General features: G+C 43.1%; 2 long non-coding RNA genes across 7 annotated transcripts in view; one reads left to right on the top strand and one right to left on the bottom strand.

Moving 5' to 3' along the window:
- LOC144336408 (uncharacterized) overlaps window positions 1–8684 on the bottom strand; it is a 61242-nt gene extending 52558 nt beyond the window's left edge. Inside the window, exon 1 of the long non-coding RNA XR_013408178.1 lies at window positions 5634–8684. This is a non-coding gene — a long non-coding RNA (uncharacterized LOC144336408). The remainder of the gene's footprint in view (window positions 1–5633) is intronic.
- LOC144336407 (uncharacterized) overlaps window positions 578–19131 on the top strand; it is a 38965-nt gene continuing 20411 nt past the window's right edge. For all 6 annotated transcript variants that reach the window (XR_013408172.1, XR_013408176.1, XR_013408177.1 and 3 more), the window contains exon 1: window positions 578–667. This is a non-coding gene — a long non-coding RNA (uncharacterized LOC144336407). The remainder of the gene's footprint in view (window positions 668–19131) is intronic.

The following is a 19131-nucleotide window of genomic DNA, read 5'->3' as shown; positions in this document are numbered from 1 at the left end:
AATTCAATATTTTCCCCTCCCCTTTCCATTGTTCCATTGAGCCTATTTGTTGAGATTTTTTATTTCAGTTATAAGTTTTCAGTTCTAAAATTTCCATTTTGTCCTTATTTATATCTTCAGTTTCTTTGCTGGAAATTTCTATTTATTTGCGGAGACTTATTTTTTTCATGTGTTCTAAGTGTGTTCATAATTGCCCACTGAAGTATTTTTATGATGGCTCCTCTAAAATTCCTGTCAGATAATTCTAAAATGTGTGCTGTATCAGTATCAGTATCTGTTACCTATCTTTTAATATTTAAGTTAAGATTTTACTGGTTTTTGATTTGATAAGTTCTAGACTGCCTCCTTCCTGGTCCTTAAGCTAGAGGGAGTGGCATGGTTTGGCTGTGTCTCCACCCAAATCTCATGTTGATTTGTAGTTCCCATAATCCCCACATGTTGTGGGAGGTACCCAGTGGGAGGTAATTGAATCATGAGTGTGGTTTCCCCCATGCTATTGGCAGTATGACGAGTAAGTTCTCACGAGATCTGATGGTTTTATAAGGGGTCTCCCCCTTTGCTCAGCTCTCATTCTTCTTCTTCCTGCTACAATGTGAAGGAGGACATGTTTGCTTTCCCTTCTGCCATGATTGTAAGTTTCCTGAGGCCTCCCCAGCCCTGCAGAACTGTGAGTCAATTAAACCTCTTTCCTTTATAAATTACCAAGTCTTGAGTATGTCCTTATAGCAGAAGGAGAATGAACTAATACTGGGAGTGAGCTGCTCTTGGAGCTTCTTCTGTCTGTATTCATTGGTGTCTCCAGGCTGCAGGCTTCTCTAGCATCCACTCCAGGTACATAAGACAAAACAAAACAAAACAACACACACACACACACACACACACCCCCTCAGGGAATTCACGATCCTATTGCTCATAAGGTCCTGAGTCCCTCCCTGGTCTGCTTTCTTCTCACCTTTTAACATCTTTTTATTTTGTTTCATATATAATGCCCATGGTTTTTAATTGTACTTAGCAGGACAAACAGGGAGAGGTGTGTTCATTCCATCTTGTCTGGAATCATGAGTCTCCCTTTCAACATTTTTAAGTATTTTAATGTTCCCGAGGTTGGGACATATCTTAGAGTTGCTGTGTACATACAACGCAGAGTCTCGTTTTATGAGCTCTGTAGCACACCTTATCATCATGATTGTTTACAAAGGGCCTTCACCATTACCTTCCATGTGGTTTTCTATGGCTACTGTAACAGGTTACCAAAAGCTTGGTGGCTTAAAACAACACAAATGTATTATCCTGCAGTTCTTGAGGCTAGGAGTCCGACATGGGCTAAAAGTAAGAGGGCGCCATTCCTCTCTGTAGGTTCAAGGGGAAAACCTGTCCTTTCCCTTTCCAGCTTCTGGAGGTTGCCTGCATTCCTTGGCTCATGACCTTCTTCATTGTCTTCAAAGCCAGCAAGAGCGGGTTGAGGTCTCACCTTGCATCACTCTGATCTCCTCTTCTGCCTCTCTCTCTTCCACTTTAAGGACCCTTGTGAGTATAATGGCCCCAGCTGGATGATACAGGATAATCTCCCCATTCGTAATGCCAGCTGATTAGTAACCTCACTTTCACCTGCAACAAATGTAATCCCTTTGCTATGTAACCTAACATATTCATAAGTTATGATGTGGACGCCTTTGAGAGGTCATTATTCTGCCTCCCACATTGCCTGCTTTAATATAAGTAAACACACTTGGTGGATGTCAGCTTTGACGTCAATACTACTGTTACTCATAAGAATAACAAGGAATTATTATCATAAAAACTCCGAGAAGCAGTTATTATTTCCATCACCTCCCTTTACAAGGAAAATTGAGGTCCCAGAAGATTTAGTATTTTGTCCCAAGTCACAAGACTGTTGCTATGAGGTGTCCCAGAGCAGGGTTGGGGCAACAGGACCAGATGTCTAAAACAAACATCTTTCCAGCCAGAGGAGCTGCCTGTGTAAAGGCAGCCCCTTCTGTGCCAGAAAAGGCCCAGTCCTTGGAGCAACAGGCCTGGTTCAAATCTTCATCTCCCTGCTCACTGCACCGCGGCCTGGGCAAATTATTTGAACTTGCCATGCTCCAGTTTCCTCCTCCTCTGTTCAGGAGAGGACATGCCAGGGCCTAAGAAACTATATGTGGAGAAGACACAGGCGGGGACATGTCCCGTGTCTGTGCCAGTGTCCTGGCTCCTTAGCTATCAGGTCCACACCTGCCTTACCCTGCCCTGCCCTGGAGGGAGGATGTGCTCACAACTTCAGGACCCTGTGCCGTGTGTCAGCAGGGCTGGTGGACTGGGTAGTCCCTGACCCAAAGCATCTGTGAAGTATGCAGCAGACCCCATAAGGTGAGAAGGGCCAGCACTGGGCTTCCCTCGCCATCTGCACCAGAGTGTAACACCCTTCCCTTGGGAGTCCAGGCCCCCAAAGTCTCAGCCCCAGCTCCAGCTTCAAGAGAAAAAAATGGGCTGAGAAATGCACTGGGAGATTCCCAGCTGGGCTATCCTGGGGGAACCAAAAAGACTGCAAGTCACAAGGTGCCTCTGAGAAGTCCAGTCTGCCGCTGTGGAGGCATGGGGATCTGCACGTGCTTCTGCTGTTGCTAACGATCCTTACAATAACTTATAAAGAACCTGAGGTTCCCCCAGCCTTCATACATGGGTCTCCCCTGGGCCTCCCCAGCCCTAATGCAGGGATGGAGATGACAGATTCACAGAGGGACTTGGCCAAGGTCACACAGCTCACATGTGGAGGCAGAGCTAGAATCTGAGCCTCGGGGGTTATAAACAACATTTTGCTAAAATTTGGGCTTTGGGAGAACCGAGTGGGGCCCTGCAAAGCTGTGCCCACAGGTTGTTACAGCTAGTGGGTGGGCCAGCCCCTCCCTTTGTGGTAAACAAGGAAGGCCATGGGATGTGGGGGTGGTGGGGGGGGTGTGGTGCTTGGTTTGAAGTGGAGAATGAAGCAGGAAAGAAATGAGGGGAGGGAGCAGGGAACAGGAAAGGGATGGAGGACAGGGTGGGGTGACCATCCACGACCCCCCAGTCCCCACGCCCAGCTCAAGCCTGGGGTAAAGAATGAGCCTCGGCCTTTGGGGGCCTCACTTGCATCGGTAGAGGGGATCAGAGGCCCCATCTGGCCAGGCACTGTCTTTAACGTGCTATGACACCTTCTGTCAATCACCTGCTGCCAAGGCTTCAGTCTGCTCCTCAGTTAAATAAAGGATGTGGGCCATAAAAGATCCCGACAGCAGTCCCCTGCCCTGACAGGCAGAGGGCTCTGGGTGGCCTCTGTCAGATGGCAGGTTGGGGACTTCCTCATTCATTTGTTCAGCAAATATTTACCAAGCACCTTCCGTGTGCCAGGCAGCAGGGTGAGGCTGGGCTTTCTCCCTCTGCTTGTACCGAGGAGACTGCAGGTGCAGGGGTGAGTGGAGCGTATTAGGCTGTGATTTCCTCAGAGTCTGACATGCACAGAGGTGAAACAAGCCACTGCTCACACCGACCACACATTTTAAAAGCCAGCCCAGCACTGAGGCTCACCACCAGTCCCAGGGGGGAAGTGCCAGCCTGGGCAGGGCTCCTGTGGCTGGGGGCAACCTGGCTTTGCCCACCTAGCCCTAGCAGTCAACAGGATATGGGCAGATCCAGGAAGACCTGCAGGATGTTGGAATCCGCAGATTCAGGTGGCCAAAGCCAAGCTGACCACAGATAACAGAATGGATGGGCCAGGAAGACGCCCTTGACCCTGTTGGGGCTCAGAAAACAATACCCTGAAGCATGGGGCTTTGGCATGCTGAGGACTTTGAACTAAAGGAAACTGGACGGTCACAGTAGCAAATTCTTTCTGATCTTCTCCTGCCCTCCCATCTCCTTCTCCTCTTCTTCCCTGAAGCAAGTCATAGGAACCAGAATTCAGCTTCCCCAGGATGGATCCTAGAAACTACAACTCCTTTCCCCCAAAGCAAGCCATAAAACCTAGAAAGGTCATTCTCTCCCTTCTCCTGTCCCCTCATTCCAAAATAGTCCTGCCCTATACCTGGGAGACAAAATGAGTGATTGAAGCATAGGTGTCAGATCATTGAAGTTTATGGAGCGAGCTTGAGGCATGCACCTGTGAAAAACTCGAGTCACGGATGCCTCTGTGGCTCTTTCTTCCAAAGACGTTCTCAGGAGGTTTTGTATTTATACATTTTCCTTAAAAAGTGTGGGGGCGGGTGGCAGTGAGCTGAATGATTACATACTTGTGTATGTGCCCAGTAAATCTACATTTTATGTAAGATGAAGTGAACATTGGAAGAAAATGGGAATAGAGGAAGCCTATGTCTCAGGGAGGGATGAAGGGATGATCAGTCTCATTTTACCTTTGTTCTGTACCTGGGAAGATAAGCTAGTAATCAACATTATCGATGTGGAGCCTTTTGAAAGGGCTGGTTTCTGTTTACTCCTTAGAAAAGAAAGCTTAATGGTAGTTAGCAAGGAAGGGGGTAAAAAATTGAGGCGAGTCTGACTTCCCATCCTGTCATCATCATGAAATCAGCTTTCATGGATTCTCTTGAGTCCCGTTGGCCCAGAGAGGGCCTGTTCAGTCATTTGAAGGCTTAGAGTTTTATTTTTATTTCTCAAAAAAAGGCTGCACAGAGAGGCTAATAATCTGAACACACAGGCCTATGGGTTTCCCCACTCTGCCTATTACTGTTACCAGAAAGGGGTCCCAATCCAGACCCCAAAAGAAGGTTCTTGGATCTCAGGCAAGACAGAGTTTGGGGCAAATCCATAAAGTGAAAGCAAGTTTATTAGAGAAGTAAAGAGACAAAAGAATGGCTACTCCATAGGCAGAGCAGTGGCATGGGCTGTTTGACTATTTTTATAGTTATTTCTTGATTATATGCTAAACAAGGGGTGGGTTATTCTCATCCTGTGACTAAGAAGGCCTGACTTCCTGGGAATGTGGCCCAGCAGGTCTCAGCTTTATTTTACCTAGCCCCTATTTAAGATGGAGTCACTCTGGTTCCAACGCCTCTGACATTACCATTAGATCATACCCTTTGTCCAACCACATTTCACACAGCTGTCCACTCTTCATCAAACCTAAGCATAAAAACAGACAGTTTTCCCTGGGTGTTTGGGTCTTCATTTCCGAAAGCTCCCATGTCACATAAGAATTTGATTACATAAATTTGTTTTTTTTTTTTTTTTCTTGTTAACCTAGTTTTTGCTATAGGAGGGTTGGCAGTGACCCGTATCGTTAGTGGTGGAAAGCATCTGAGTTACCGTCAGTGAATCCACACACGTCTGCAGCAATTTCAATTCTTGCCTCCTTAGAAGAAAGAATTTGACTAAGGGGTATAAGGCAGAAAGACAGGCAAGTTTCGGAGCAGAAGTGGAAGTTAACTAAAGAGCTTTACAGCAGGAAAGAAAGGAAAGTATGCTTGGAAGAGTCCTAAGCTGGCGACTCTAAGAACAAGTATGGTGTTTAACTTTACTCCTAGGACTTTATAGGCTGGCCCCTTTCCCATGATTCTTCCCTTAGCAGGGGTTGCCCGCATGTGCAGTGTCCCCCTTATGCTTGAGAGGTGAGCATGCATAGTGTGTTTAGGAAGTTGTACACGTACCTGTCTGAGGCTTTCTTCCCTTTTCTGGTGGAGTGCTCCTGGAAAGTCATACGCTGCCATTTTGTCTCTTAATGCGCATGCCCAGGAAGTTGCTTCTCCCTGGCGTCTGCATTCAATGAATATTTTAGTGCAACAGGTGTGGACCATCAGGAAATGGCCTCTCCCTGGCGCCAGCTGCCGATTTATCACTTTTAGCGAGGCAATGTGATAATTGCTGAATTATCACCTGACATTCCTAGTGGGTGGGGGAAGAGCCCTCTCCTGCCCTACTCATTCCTGTCTACCTATTGTAACGTTATGATGGGTCACATAAGGCTTCTGCCCCTAAATCCCAGCAGAAATAAAGACAAACGGGCAGTGTGAAGTGGACACACAAAGAGTGAAGTTCAGAGTGGAAGTGTAACAGGTGAAAAAGAGAGGAGAGCTCTCTCTGCTGCAGAGAGAGGGGTCCTGGAGAAATGGGCTGCGGGTTCCATGGTGGAATGCAGCAGGTTTTATAGATGAGCTTGAGGAGGTGGTGTCTGATTTACATAGGTCATGAAAGATTGATCAGACCAAGTGTTCTATTTGCATAGCGTGTAAAAATCTGGTCACCCTTCCCCAATCTTTTGTTATGCAGATGCGTCTCTGCATCTGGTGCCACGTTGCCTGCTTCTTTACTGTACAGGTGGTGACAAACAAAAGAGAAGATGGAGCCTCTATGCTGAACATAGCTGACTTCCAGGTAGCCCTTTTCTATTGGCACAGCTGCCGGCATTCACTCCTGCATACTTAACTGTCTGCAGCTCAATTTTTCCAGCTGCTTTTTGTTAGAAAAGAAATTATTGGCCAGGCGTAGTGGCTCACTCCTGTAATCCCAGCACTTTGGGAGGCTGAGGTGGGTGGATCGTTTGAGGTCAGGAGTTCGAAACCAGCCTAGTCAACATGGCAAAACCCTGTCTCTACTAAAAATACAAAAATCAGCTGGGCGTGGTGGTGCACACCTGTAATCTCAGCTACTCAGGAGGCTGAGGCAAGAGAATCACTTGAACCTGGGAGGCGGAGGCAGAGGTTGCAGTGAGCCAACATTGTACCACTGCACTCCAGCCTACGCAACAGAGTGAGACTCCGTCTCAAAAAAAAAAAAAAAGAAAAAAGAAAAGAAATTATTTAAGGGCTGCTTTTTGTTAAAAGGGAAGCCTTGCTGAGGACTCTGTTGCCCTTACTATCTGCCTAAATCATTCCTTTCTAGCTCCTGTATCAAAATCTCAGTTCGTGGGCCTAGGAGTTTCCTCACAGGGGGCCCAAGATAATGGACAGTCTGGCTATGAAAAATCAAAAAGACCCCAGCCTTCTGGCAACATGCAAGGGCTGGTTTAGCCCTACCTAAGACAGGGCATTGCTACGGCCACCCTGGCCTCTGGGTCCGGTGGCGAAGGCCGCTGGTGGAATGGGAACCACCCAATGGGTTCTTCCTGCCCACTGCACAGAAGAAAACCCATTCACTGAGACCACGACATTGCAATAAAGAAAGAGTTTAATAGACACAAGGTTGTCCACACCACATGGGACATGGAGTTATTAATCAAATAGATCTCCTTGAAAACTCCGAGGCTAGGGTTTTTAAAAAATAGTTTGGTGGGCCAGGAAGACCATTTCTGGGTGGGACCACAGGACCAGCTGGTGGGAGTCAGTGGGGGTCAGAGATGCAAAAACCTGAAAAGACATATCAAAAAGCCAGTCTTAGGTTCTACAATAGTAATGTTATCTGCGGGAGTAATTGGGGGAGTTGCAAATCTTGTGACCTCTGGAATAATAGCTGCAGTGGCTTACACCTTAGAAGAATTCAGGCTCCTCACATCCTCCTAACCTGGTGGCCTTTCATTAGCTTTAGGTTTAGTTCTGGGGAAGGGCTATTATCATTTAAACTATAAATGTCTCCCAAAGTTAGCTTGGCCTATGCCTAGAAATGGCTCAGGGCTGTTTGAAGGTTAAAGGCAAGATGGAAGTTGGTTAGATCACATCTCTTTCACTGTCATAATTTTCTCACTGTTAAAATTTTTGCAAAGGCAATTTCAGGATGAGAGTCCCCCAGCGACACCTCTCTGTCATTCCCAGGGTCCCAGGTCCTGCAGAGTCACGAAAACCAGTCTGTGATGTGACACGTCCCTTTGCTCAAGGGAGGACTGCCTGGAGCTGCACACTGTGCTAAGAGCAAGGGTGTCCAGGGGAAGTGATGAGGCTGCAGCCCTAGCTCACCTACCCTTCCTGGGCTTCATGTCCACCTCAGAAAGGCCCAGCTTTAAGGGCATCAGCAGTAGTTGCATGGGTTGAAAGCACACAGCCTGGACCAACTTGTACACTGGGCATTGGGGAAGGGACATTGGCTCTGTGATCCCAATTCTCCCATCCCCGCCCCCTCCACTGGCTGCAGAACAGAGTTTCTTTCAGCATCTGGGAGACACTCTGTGGGTTCCAGGGGCTTAGACACCCCATTAACCCAGAACAATGTCCTCTCACAGCAGAGCCCTTGCCACCCTCAAGAACACCCTCAGATGACGCAGCGTCCTCAAAGCCTGAGGCATGGGCTTGTTAAACACCATGTTATTGGGCTCCACCCCGGACTCAATGCATCAGAAACTCTGGGGTTGCTTAAGTTTGTGTTAAATGATACTTTTCAACAAAAAGTATAATTACGATTCTAAGGCAGTTATAAAACCAACATTGTTAAAGACTTTATTCAGCTTATTATTAGTGAGGAAAGCGAGAATAGCAAAGGTCACCTGGTGTCCATAAAGCAGACCATCTGGAGGCAAAACCCTTTAAGGAACTCACAAGTAATTAGACTTTGCTATTTTCTAAAGCCAGCATCTGACACCAGGCTTCTTTCTAAAAAATGTGTAAGTAACTAGGATTTCTAATGCATCTCCGGAACGTATGTATGTCGAAACTCATTGTGCAACCCTTGCCGACATCAAGGCACCAAATTACCTATGTGGCTAATATGGTGCAAATTACCCTTAAGTTCCTGCTTTAAGGTCCATAAATATCCCTAAGGAAAATCCACCTCGGCACGCTCAGTCCTGTTTTGCTGGAGTACCCTGCTGTACTTTGCTGCAGTGTTCTTTCTGTTTAATAAAACTTTCCTCTTCAAACCTATTCTGCTGTCAGTACATTCTTTTACCACGTGTGCGCCAATCACTCTCCGCTGCCAGGGCTCTGACACCTTGTCTGGCAGAAACCTACGGGACGTTTCAACATGTTCAAAGGCGAATCCAAAGAATAGGCACAGTTATACATCAGGAATATTAAAATGAACTTACAAGTGGATCCCAAACTGGTTTCTCCACATTGGCAGGGTCATCCCTTCACCAGAGAGAATTTATGTGCATGTCCATAGGCAAGACTTATTTTGTTTGCTGTCAGTCATTTACAACTTACAGAGTTGTAAAACAACACACAGTGAGATACCCCCAAAGGGTGTGATCTAAGCAATTCATAGTTTTCCGTTAAATCACACATTTTCCCCTCCATTTAAGAATCTCCAGCTGAAATGATCCAACAGGATTTGTTCAGTCTGTGGCCTGGCCAGCTGGGGGCCACACTCTGATGGAGGCCCATAGCTCCTGATGAGTGGGAGAGGACAGGGATGCTTGGAAAGAACCTAGGGTTCCCACAGTGAGGATCAGCATGGCTTTGTGTAACCCATCTCTGAATGCCTTAGAACCCACTAGGAATAAGCAATTTACTGTTATTGAAGTCTGTGAAATAATTCGTTCCTAGGGACGAAAAATAAATTTGCTAGGGAATTGTGGGCTATAATTACTGACAGACATTGCCAGACATTGAAGGTCTATCAAGCAAAAACCAAACAGAACCGACTAGAATTGCAGGCGGGTGCAACACAGGTGAAGTAGCAGGAGGAGGCTGCGTGGGACGCAGTCGGTTGGTCTGCACGCTGTGTCCTCATCCTGGATTATCTTCTTCCAAGGCCTTGGCATAAACGAGCTCCAGGTGTGGAAGACAGAGGATGATGAAGAAGCTGCCTGAGGTGGCCCCTGAATTCAGATTCCCCCTCCCCAAGGTGGTTCCTGAGGGGCACGGGGCCTGCTGGAGCTCCGCAGGGCTTCAAAGCAGACAGACCTGGAGTCCCTGTCCTGGCCCTGCCATGTCCCCAAGTCGGTGACCCCAGAGTGAGCCTTGCACCCCCGAGGCCCTCACCACACATGCTAATAGTGTTGGAAATAGTGACTTGAAGCCCCAGCTCTGTCCTGGCTCAAGAGGCACTCAGTTCCCTTCCTCCCACCAGTGTGATGGTACCTCTGAGTTGCCAGAGGAGCACTGGGCAGCCTGGCTCGCTGCAGCCTGCAGGAGGTGGGCGAATGTCAGAAGGTCCTGTGTTGGGGGTCCCCAATATCCAGGATCTCAGAAAGGTCTGGGTGGTGTTTGCTTCACTCTTGAGTGGAGCCTCACCCCTCAGGCACTGGTTACAGCATGGCCGGGAACTCCTTTGCCTATTATAGTGGATTCTGACCCAGTCTTTCTGCCAACTGCCCCTTCTCCTTCCACTCCACACACAGCCCCTGCCAGCTAGACCAGTAACACTGAGCTGCAGGGTCTGTGCAGGCAACAAGCTAACAACATGGGGGAAGGTCACATACTTCGTCCTTGGGAATGTTGGCACCTAATGCCCTGGTGGACAGCGAGCACATTCTCCCTGCAAGTTTGCTGATCAAATGCCCTTAGCAATAAACAAGAAACATGCTCACAGGCTGGCAGGGAAAATGGATGTGAAATAGATCATTGCAAATGACTAAGTAAACAATTGACAACGTGATAAGGACCAGGAAGGAAAAATCTAGTATTCTACGGGAGCCATGGTCTGAGCTGAGCAGGTGGTGGGTGGTCAGGTAGGCTTTCCTGAGGAAAGAGACTTACACTGAAACTTGAAGGATGAGAAAGAGTTGGCTGGGGGAAGAGCAGAAGAAAGAGCGTTCCAGACGGAGAGACAACATGCAGAGCCCTGCAGTACAGCTCCGCCATAGCTACTGCTCAGCTTGGATCCCCTCTGGGACTCCCGGGGACGCTGCCCAGCAAAGCCCACACTCGTCTCCTGGGGGACTACGCTAAGGCCAAGCCCTTCTGTCAGATTTCTCGCCTGCTGCTCTCCTTGAGCACTCAGGACCCAACCAGATGAACTCTTCTTGCCCCCAGAGCCTGTCCTGTGTTCTCAGCTTTGTGGTTTGCCTGGTGCTGCAGTTCTCCTGGAAATGCCCTTTTGCCTCCTCTCCACCTGCTAAAATCCTCCCCTTGGTTCCAGTTCTGGATGAGATGGAACAAGCACATCCTGACTTGTCTATCCCACCGAAGGCAGCTGTCACCCTGGATGGCATGCGTGGAGCAGCCATCTGAAGATTCGGAAAAGTAAATAGCAGCAGATGCATTTGGAAGAAAACCAAAAGCCTTAAATATCTCAGCACTAGCAGTGACTTTACCACTCTTGTTCCTCTGGGATTCCCCTGCCTGGGCTTAAGGCACCCCAAAACCTGGGTGTGGATTCAGGTAGGGATCTATCAAGCAGTTTGATTCCAGCCAGTCTCATCAGAGAATCCTTACCGAGGGCTTCTGCATCTGTGACACCAGCTGCCCATCAGCAGCCTCGATTTCTTTCCACAGTTTGCTATTCCAAAGAGGGATGTCTGTAACTTTCCAGTCTAGAGTCTTTCCAGCAGCAGGGCAGACAGCCAGGCCATTGGTGCCAGCTAAGAGTTAGTTGACATGTAGCAAGTTTCTTTGCGGGGAGTGTTGATGAGGGCATTAGGACTGCAGTGAGTTCTGCCCCCTGAGCAGAGTGATCATGTTCACTTACTGTTTTATGGAGATGGTGCTGAGGCTGAACACCTACAGCAGCTTTGCTTTAGGGGACATGGTGGGTGATAATGTTTCCCCTAAAGGGATTGCTGCCAAGATGCTGCTAAGGAGAGGCCAACTGGCTCTTGAATACTCCATTTCCTTTTAAACGGAGAGATCCCTTAGGTTCTTCTCACCTTTTTAGTCATTGAGTGAGTTGATACACCCTAAAATGGGGATGGCAGACCAAAGAGTCACAAAGCATCCTCGCGTCAGGCACTCAGTTCCAGCAAGAGCTTGGTCACAGCTGCCTCAGAACAAAAAAAGTGTATTTGGCTTCTCTTCCAGAAGGTGGCGCTGTTATATTAGGAACTACCTCTGAGTAGTCTTGCAGCCATTAAATCTTTAATCAAATTGATTTCTCTTTCTCTTGCTGTGATTCTTTGTCTCTGCTAGACCACCAGGTATTGTTTAGGTAGGTAAGAGGGGAAGAAAAAAATGATACCAGAAGAAAATGTGGAACATTAGAAATGAACAAGAACAGAAATGGCAAATATCTGGGTAAGTATAATAGGTTATTCTTCTCTTCTTGAGTTCTTTAAAATATGTAAGACAATTAAAAGCAAAAATTTTAACACCATTTAAAGAAGTTTCAAAGTATGTAGCTGTAATACATAAGACAATTACAACAAAAAGAGGAGGAAGGTAAGGTGATCCATATGGTGGTAAGATTCCAATATTCTGCTTGAAATGGTGAAATATTGATTCTAAATAGACTACAAAAAGTCAAATATGTATATTGTAATCCTTAGAACACTGAAAAATTATACCAAGAGTTAATGTCAAAAACCCACTAGAGGCTGGGAGTGGTGGCTCACACCTGTAATCCCAACACTTTGGGAGGCTGAGGAGGGTGGATCACTTGAGGTCAGGAGTTCGAGACCAGCCGGGCCAACATGGTGAAACCCCGTTTCTACTAAAAATACAAAAATTAGTCAGGCATGGTGGTGCATGCCTGTAGTCCCAGCTACTTGGGAGGCTGAGGTGGGAGAATTGCTTGAACCTGGGAGGCAGAGGTTGCAGTGAGCCGAGATTGTACCACTGCACTCCAGCCTGGGTGACAGAGAGAGACTCCATCTCAAAAAAAGAAAAACGCACGTGCACACACACACACACACACACACACACACACACACACACGATAACTTAAACTAGAATACTAAAAAAGAAGTTTAAGTAAACTAAACAAAGAAAAAAAGGGGAAATTAAAATTGCAGGAAAAAGCAGAAAACAAATAATAATTAGAAGGCCCGAATTCAAACATATCAATAATTACATTACATGTAAATGACATAAACACACCAATTAAAAGAGACTGACAGAATGAATTTTGTAAAAATGACTCAAGTTCATGATATCTACAAGAAACTCTCTTCAAGTATTATAGGATAGGTAGGTTAAAAAGAAAAACTATGAAAAAAAAAAAAACACTGTACATTGAAGACCCCAATGGAAACAAAACTACTATGTTAATATCAAAGTAGACCTCAGAGCAAAGAAAACTACCAGGGTTAAAAAGGGATATTACATATTTGTAGAAAAGTTAATTCACTGATACTGGCATAAAAACAGATATGTAGAACAATAGAACATAATAGAGAACCCAGGTATAAATCCACACCTTTATAACCAACTCATCTTCAACAAAAGAGCCAAGAATATGCAATAGGGAGAGGACAGTCTTTTCAATAAATGGTGCTGAGAAAATTGAATAACTAAATGCAGAAGAACGAAACCAGATCCCTATTTCTCACTATACACAAAAATAAAGTCAAAAAGGATTAAAGATTTAAAAGGACTAAAACCTGAAACTATGAAACTACTAGAAGAAAACATTGAGGAAAAGCTCCAGGCAACCAAAGCAAAAATAGACAATGGGGATTACATCAAGTTAAAAAGCTTCTGCACAGCAAATGAAACAAGGTGAACAGACAACCTACAAAATGGGAAAAAAATTTGCAAACTGTCCATCTGCAAAGGGAGTAATAACCAAAATATATAAAGAGTTCAAACAACCCAATAGCAGAAAACAAATAATCTGATTTTAAAATGGGTGGCTGGGCACTGTGGCTTACACCTATATAATCCCAGCATTTTGGGAGGCCAAGGTGAGAGGATAGCTTAAGCCCAGGAGTTTAAGATTAACTTGGGTAACATAGTAAGAACCTATCTCTAAAAAAAAAAAAAAAGCTGGGCGTGGTGGCAGTCACCTGTATTCCCAGCTACTCGGGAAGCTGTAGTGGATCATTTGAGCCCAGGAGGTTGAGGCTGCAGTGAGTAGTGATGATGCCACTGCACTCCAGCCTGGGTGAAAAGAACAAGACACAAGACCCTGTGTCAGTTTCAAAAGAAAGTTTTAAAAGTGTAAAAAGTATTAAAACTTTTAAAATATGGAAAGGATGTAGAGAAATAGGAACACTTTTACACTGTTGGTGGGACTGTAAACTAGTTCAACCATTGTGGAAAACAGTGTGGTGATTCCTCAAGGATCTAGAACTAGAAATACCATTTGACCCAGCCATCCCATTACTGGGTATATACCCAAAGGATTATAAGTCATGCTGCTATAAAGACACATGCACATATATGTTTATTGTGGCACTATTCACAATAGCAAAGACTTGGAATCAACCCAAATGTCCATCAGTGACAGACTGGATTAAGAAAATGTGGCACATATACACCATGGAATACTATGCAGCCATAAAAAAGGATGAGTTCGTGCCCTTTGTAGGGACATGGATGCAGCTGGAAATCATCATTCTCAGCAAACTATTGCAAGAACAGAAAACCAAATACCACATGTTCTCACTCATAGGTGGGAACTTAACAATGAGATCACTTGGACACAGGAAGGGGAACATCACACACTGGGTCCTATTGTGGAGAGGGGAGAGAGGAGAGGGATAGCATTAGGAGATATACCTAATGTAAATGATGAGTTAATGGGTGCAGCACACCAACATGGCCCATGTATACATATGTAACAAACCTGCATGTTGTGCACATGTACCCTAGAACTTAAAGTATAATAAAAAAATAAATTTTAAAAATTTTAAAAATAAATAAAAATCAGTAAAAGATCTGAACAGACATTTCTCAAAAGAAGATATACAAATGGCCAACAAGTACATGAAAAAATGTTCAACATCACTAATCATCAGGAAAATGCAAATCAAAACCACAAGGAGATATCATCTCACCTTGGTTAAAATAGCTTGTACCAAAAAGGCAGGCAATAACAGATGTTGACAAGGATGTGGAGAAAGGGGAACCCTTGTACACTGTTGGTGGGAATGTAAACTAGCACAGCCACCATGGAGATCAGTATAGAGGTTCCTCAAAAAACCAAAAATAGAACTATTACACGATTCAGCAATTCTACTGTAGGGTATATATCCAAAATAAAGAAGATCAATGTATCAAAGAGACGTCTGCCTTCTAATGTTTATTGTAGCACTACTTACAATATCTAGAGTATGGAATCAACCTAAGCGCCCACTAATGGATGAATGGATAAAGAATATGTACATATACACAATGGAATATTATTCATCCATAAAAAGAGTGAAATCTTGCCATTTGCAACAACATGGATGGAACTGGAGGCCATTGTGTTAAGTAAAATAAGCAAAGCACATAAAGACAAACACTGCATGTTCTCAATTGTGGGAGATAAAGAAGCAGATCTCACAGAGATGAAGAGTAGATGGGTGGTTACCAGAGGCTGGGGAGGAGAGAGGGGAAAGAGGAATGAAGGGGGAAAATAATGTAAATGTATTTATCACTACTAAATTTTACACTTAAAATGGTAAAGATGGTGAATTATACATGTATATTTTACCTCAACACACTTTTTTTTTTAAAAAAGAAAAATCAATTAACCAGGAAAGCATAACAATTCTAAACGTATAAGCACTTGAGAATACAGCTTCGAAATATAGAAAACAAAAATGGTCAGAATATAAAAAGAGTAGAGATGCTGACAATAATACTTGGAGAATGCAACACTCCTTTCTACATAATATATAGAAATAGTGGCAAGGATAGAATGGAACACTATCAACTAACTTGAATTAAGTCATATTTATAGAACACTACACACTACAACAGCAGACTCCACATTCTTTTCAAATGCACGTGGAACATTTACCAAGATAGGTGATATTGTGAATCACATATCAAACCTTACATTTAAAAGGACTGAAATCATACAAAGTATGTTTTCTGACTATAATGGAATTAAACTAGCAATCAATAAGAGAAGGATAACAGGAAAATTTCTAAACAATAGGAAAGCAAACTACACACTTAAAAAAGGAAAATTAGAAAATATATTGAATTGAAAGAAAATAACTGTAACATATCAAAATTTGTGGTCTGTTGCTAAAGTGGGAGGGGAATTTGCTGCATTAAATTATTGTATTACAAAACAAGAAATGTGTCAAAACAATCATTTAAGCTTCTACCATAAGAGAGTAGGGAGGAAAAGAGCAAAATAAACCCAAAGTGAACAGGAGGAAGGAAAGAATAAAGAGCAGTGTATTAAGGAAATTGAAAATAGAAAAGCAATAGAATCAATGAAACCAAGAGATGGTTCTTTGGAGGATCTACAAAATTGATGTAACACTACTCAAACTGACAAACTTAAAAAGAGAGAAGACAGAAATCACCAAAATCAGGGCTGGGTGCAGTTGCTCATGCCTGTAATCCCAGCATTTTGGGAGGTCAAGGCAAGCAGATCACCTGAAGTCAGGAGTTTGAGAGCAGCCTGGCCAATATGGCAAAACCCTGTCTCTACTAAAAATACAAAAATTAGCCAGGCGTGGTGGTTCATGCCTGTTATCCCAGCTACTTGGGAGGCTGAAGTAGGAGAATCACTTGAACCTGGGAGGCGGAGGTTGCAGTGAGCTGAGTTCTCACCACTGCACTCCAGCCTGGGTGAAAGAGCAAGACCTCATTTCAAAAACAAAAAGAAAGAAAAAGAAAGAAGGAAATGACCATATCAGGAATGAAAAGGGGAACGTAACTACAGACTTCACAGATACTAAAAATATAATAACATCTCTATGTGGGTAAAATTGACAAATTACATGAAATGGACTAAATCCCCAGAAATCACAAACAATCGATCTCATTCAAGATGAAACAGATAATTCAAACAGTCCTTTAACAATTTTAAAAACTGATTTTGTGGTTTAAAACAGCATTGAAAAAATCTCCAACTCCTGATGTTTCCACCAATATATTTCTTTTCCTAATACAACAGCTGTATTGGAGGATTGCTCACATACCATACAATTCACCCACTTAAAGTGGGCAATTTAAATAGTTTTTGGTATATTCATAGAGTTGTGAAACCATCACCGCAATTAATTTTAGAACATTTTATCACAGCAAAGGGAAATCCTGTATCCTCTAGCAATCACCCCCCGTTTTCCCCCAACCCTCCAGCCCTAAAGGACCACTAATCTTTATTTCTGCATGGATTTGCCTATTCCAGACATTTCATATAAATGGAATAATACCATATGTAGTCTTTGTGACTAGTTTCCTTTCACTTACCATAATATTTTCAAGGTACATCTGTGTTATGTAGCATGTATCTGTACTTCATTTCTTTCTATAGCCAAATAGTATTCTATTGTATGGACATACTACATTTGATTGAGACATTCATAAGTTGATGGATGCCAGGGTTGTTTATACTTTTTGGCTATTACTAATAACATAGCTATAAACATTTGTTTGCAAGTTTTTATGTGGAGTTGCTTTTTCATTTCTCTTGGGTATATAGCTTGAAGTAGAATTGCTGGGTCATATTGTAACTATATATATATTTTTCTGAGAAACTGCCAGACTTTTCCAGAGTAGCCGTACTGCTTACATTCTCACCAACAGGGTATGAAGTCTCTAATTCCTCCGCATCCATACAACACTTATTATAACCTGTCTCTCTCTTTTTTTAAAATTCTAGCCATCCTAGTGCGTGTGAAGTAGCATCACACTGTGGCTTTGATTTGCATTTCCTTGAGGGCTAATAAGGTTGAGCGTCTCTTTATTTGCTTATTGGCCGTTTGTATGTCTTCTTTGGAGAAATGTCTATTCTGATCCTTTGCCTTTTTATTATTGAATTGTAAGTGTTTTTTATATATTTTAGATACAGGTTATAAGATATGTTAGATACAATTTAGATATATATATTTATATATTTAGATACAATTATCAGATATCTATATTTATATATAGATATAGATGTTTATATATATTTATATATATTTAGATACAATTATCATATATATATTTATATGTTTAGATACAATTATAATTTGCTAATATTTTCTCCTATTCTCTAAATTGTCTTTTCACTTTCTTGGTCATATTCTTAGAATAAAAGTTTTTAAAATTTTGATGAAGTCCATTTTATCTTTATTTCTTTTGTTGCTTGTGCTTTTGCTGTCATATCTATTTATGTTTATTCTAATCTAAGGTCATGAAACTTTACCTCTATATTTTTTTCCTAAGGGTGTTGCAGTTTTATTTCTAACATTTAGGTCTAGAATCAATTTGAGTTCATTTTTGTGTGTGGTGTGGGAAAGGAGTCTTTCACATGTGAGTATCCAGTTGTCCCAAGTACCATTTGTTGAAAACACTATTCTTTCCTCCATTGAATTGTCTTGGCACCTTTGTCAAAAAATCGATTGACCATAAATAGCAGGGTTTATTTCTGGACTCTTAGTTCTATTTCGTTAGTCTATATGTCTGTCTTTATCCTAGTACCACACTTTCGTGATTCTATAGCTTTAAGTTTGAAATGGGCAGGTGTGAGCCCTCCAATTTGACTCTTCTTTCTCAAGATCATTTTGGCTCTTCTAGGTCCTTTGCATTTCCATATGAATTGTAAAATTAGCTTGTCAATTTCAGCAAAAAAGGCACCTGGAATTTTATAGGGATTGTATTGGATCTGAAGCTTGGTTAGGAAGTGTTGCCATCTTAATATTAAGACCTCCAATCCAGGAACATGGGCTGCGTTCATTTATTTTGGTCTTTAATTTTTTTCAATAAATGTTTTGTAGTTTTCAGTGTTCAAGTCTTATACTTCTTCAGTTAAATTTATACTTTTTTATTATTATTATTTTAGAGATAGAGTCTTGCTCTTTTGCCCAAGCTGGAGTGCAGTGGCATAATCTCAGCTCATTGCAACCTCTGCCTCCTGAGTTCAAGTGATTCTCATGCCTCAGCCTCCCCAGTAGTTGGGATTACAAGCATGCACCACCACACCCAGCCAATTTTTGTATTTTTAGTAGAGACGGGGTTTCACCATATTGGCCAAGCTGGTCTTGAACTCCTGACCTCTAGTGATCCACCTGCCTCGGCTTCCCAAATTGCTGGGATTATAGGCATGAGCCACTGCACTCAACCCACTATTTTATTTTTTGATGCTATCATAAATGGAATTGTTTTAATTACATTTTTGATTGTCCATTGCAAGTATATGGAAACACAATCGATTTTTGGTATATTGATCTTGTATTCTACAGGCTTGCTGAACTTGAAGTTGTATCAGTTTTCAGTGTATTTTTGAGGATTTTTCTATATTCAAGATCAG

This window comes from Macaca mulatta, chromosome 18 (assembly GCF_049350105.2).
Source record: "Macaca mulatta isolate MMU2019108-1 chromosome 18, T2T-MMU8v2.0, whole genome shotgun sequence".
Classification (NCBI taxonomy): domain Eukaryota; kingdom Metazoa; phylum Chordata; class Mammalia; order Primates; family Cercopithecidae; genus Macaca; species Macaca mulatta.
The sequence above is the reverse complement of the archived record's forward strand: the minus strand, read 5'-3'. Positions and strand labels throughout refer to the sequence as shown.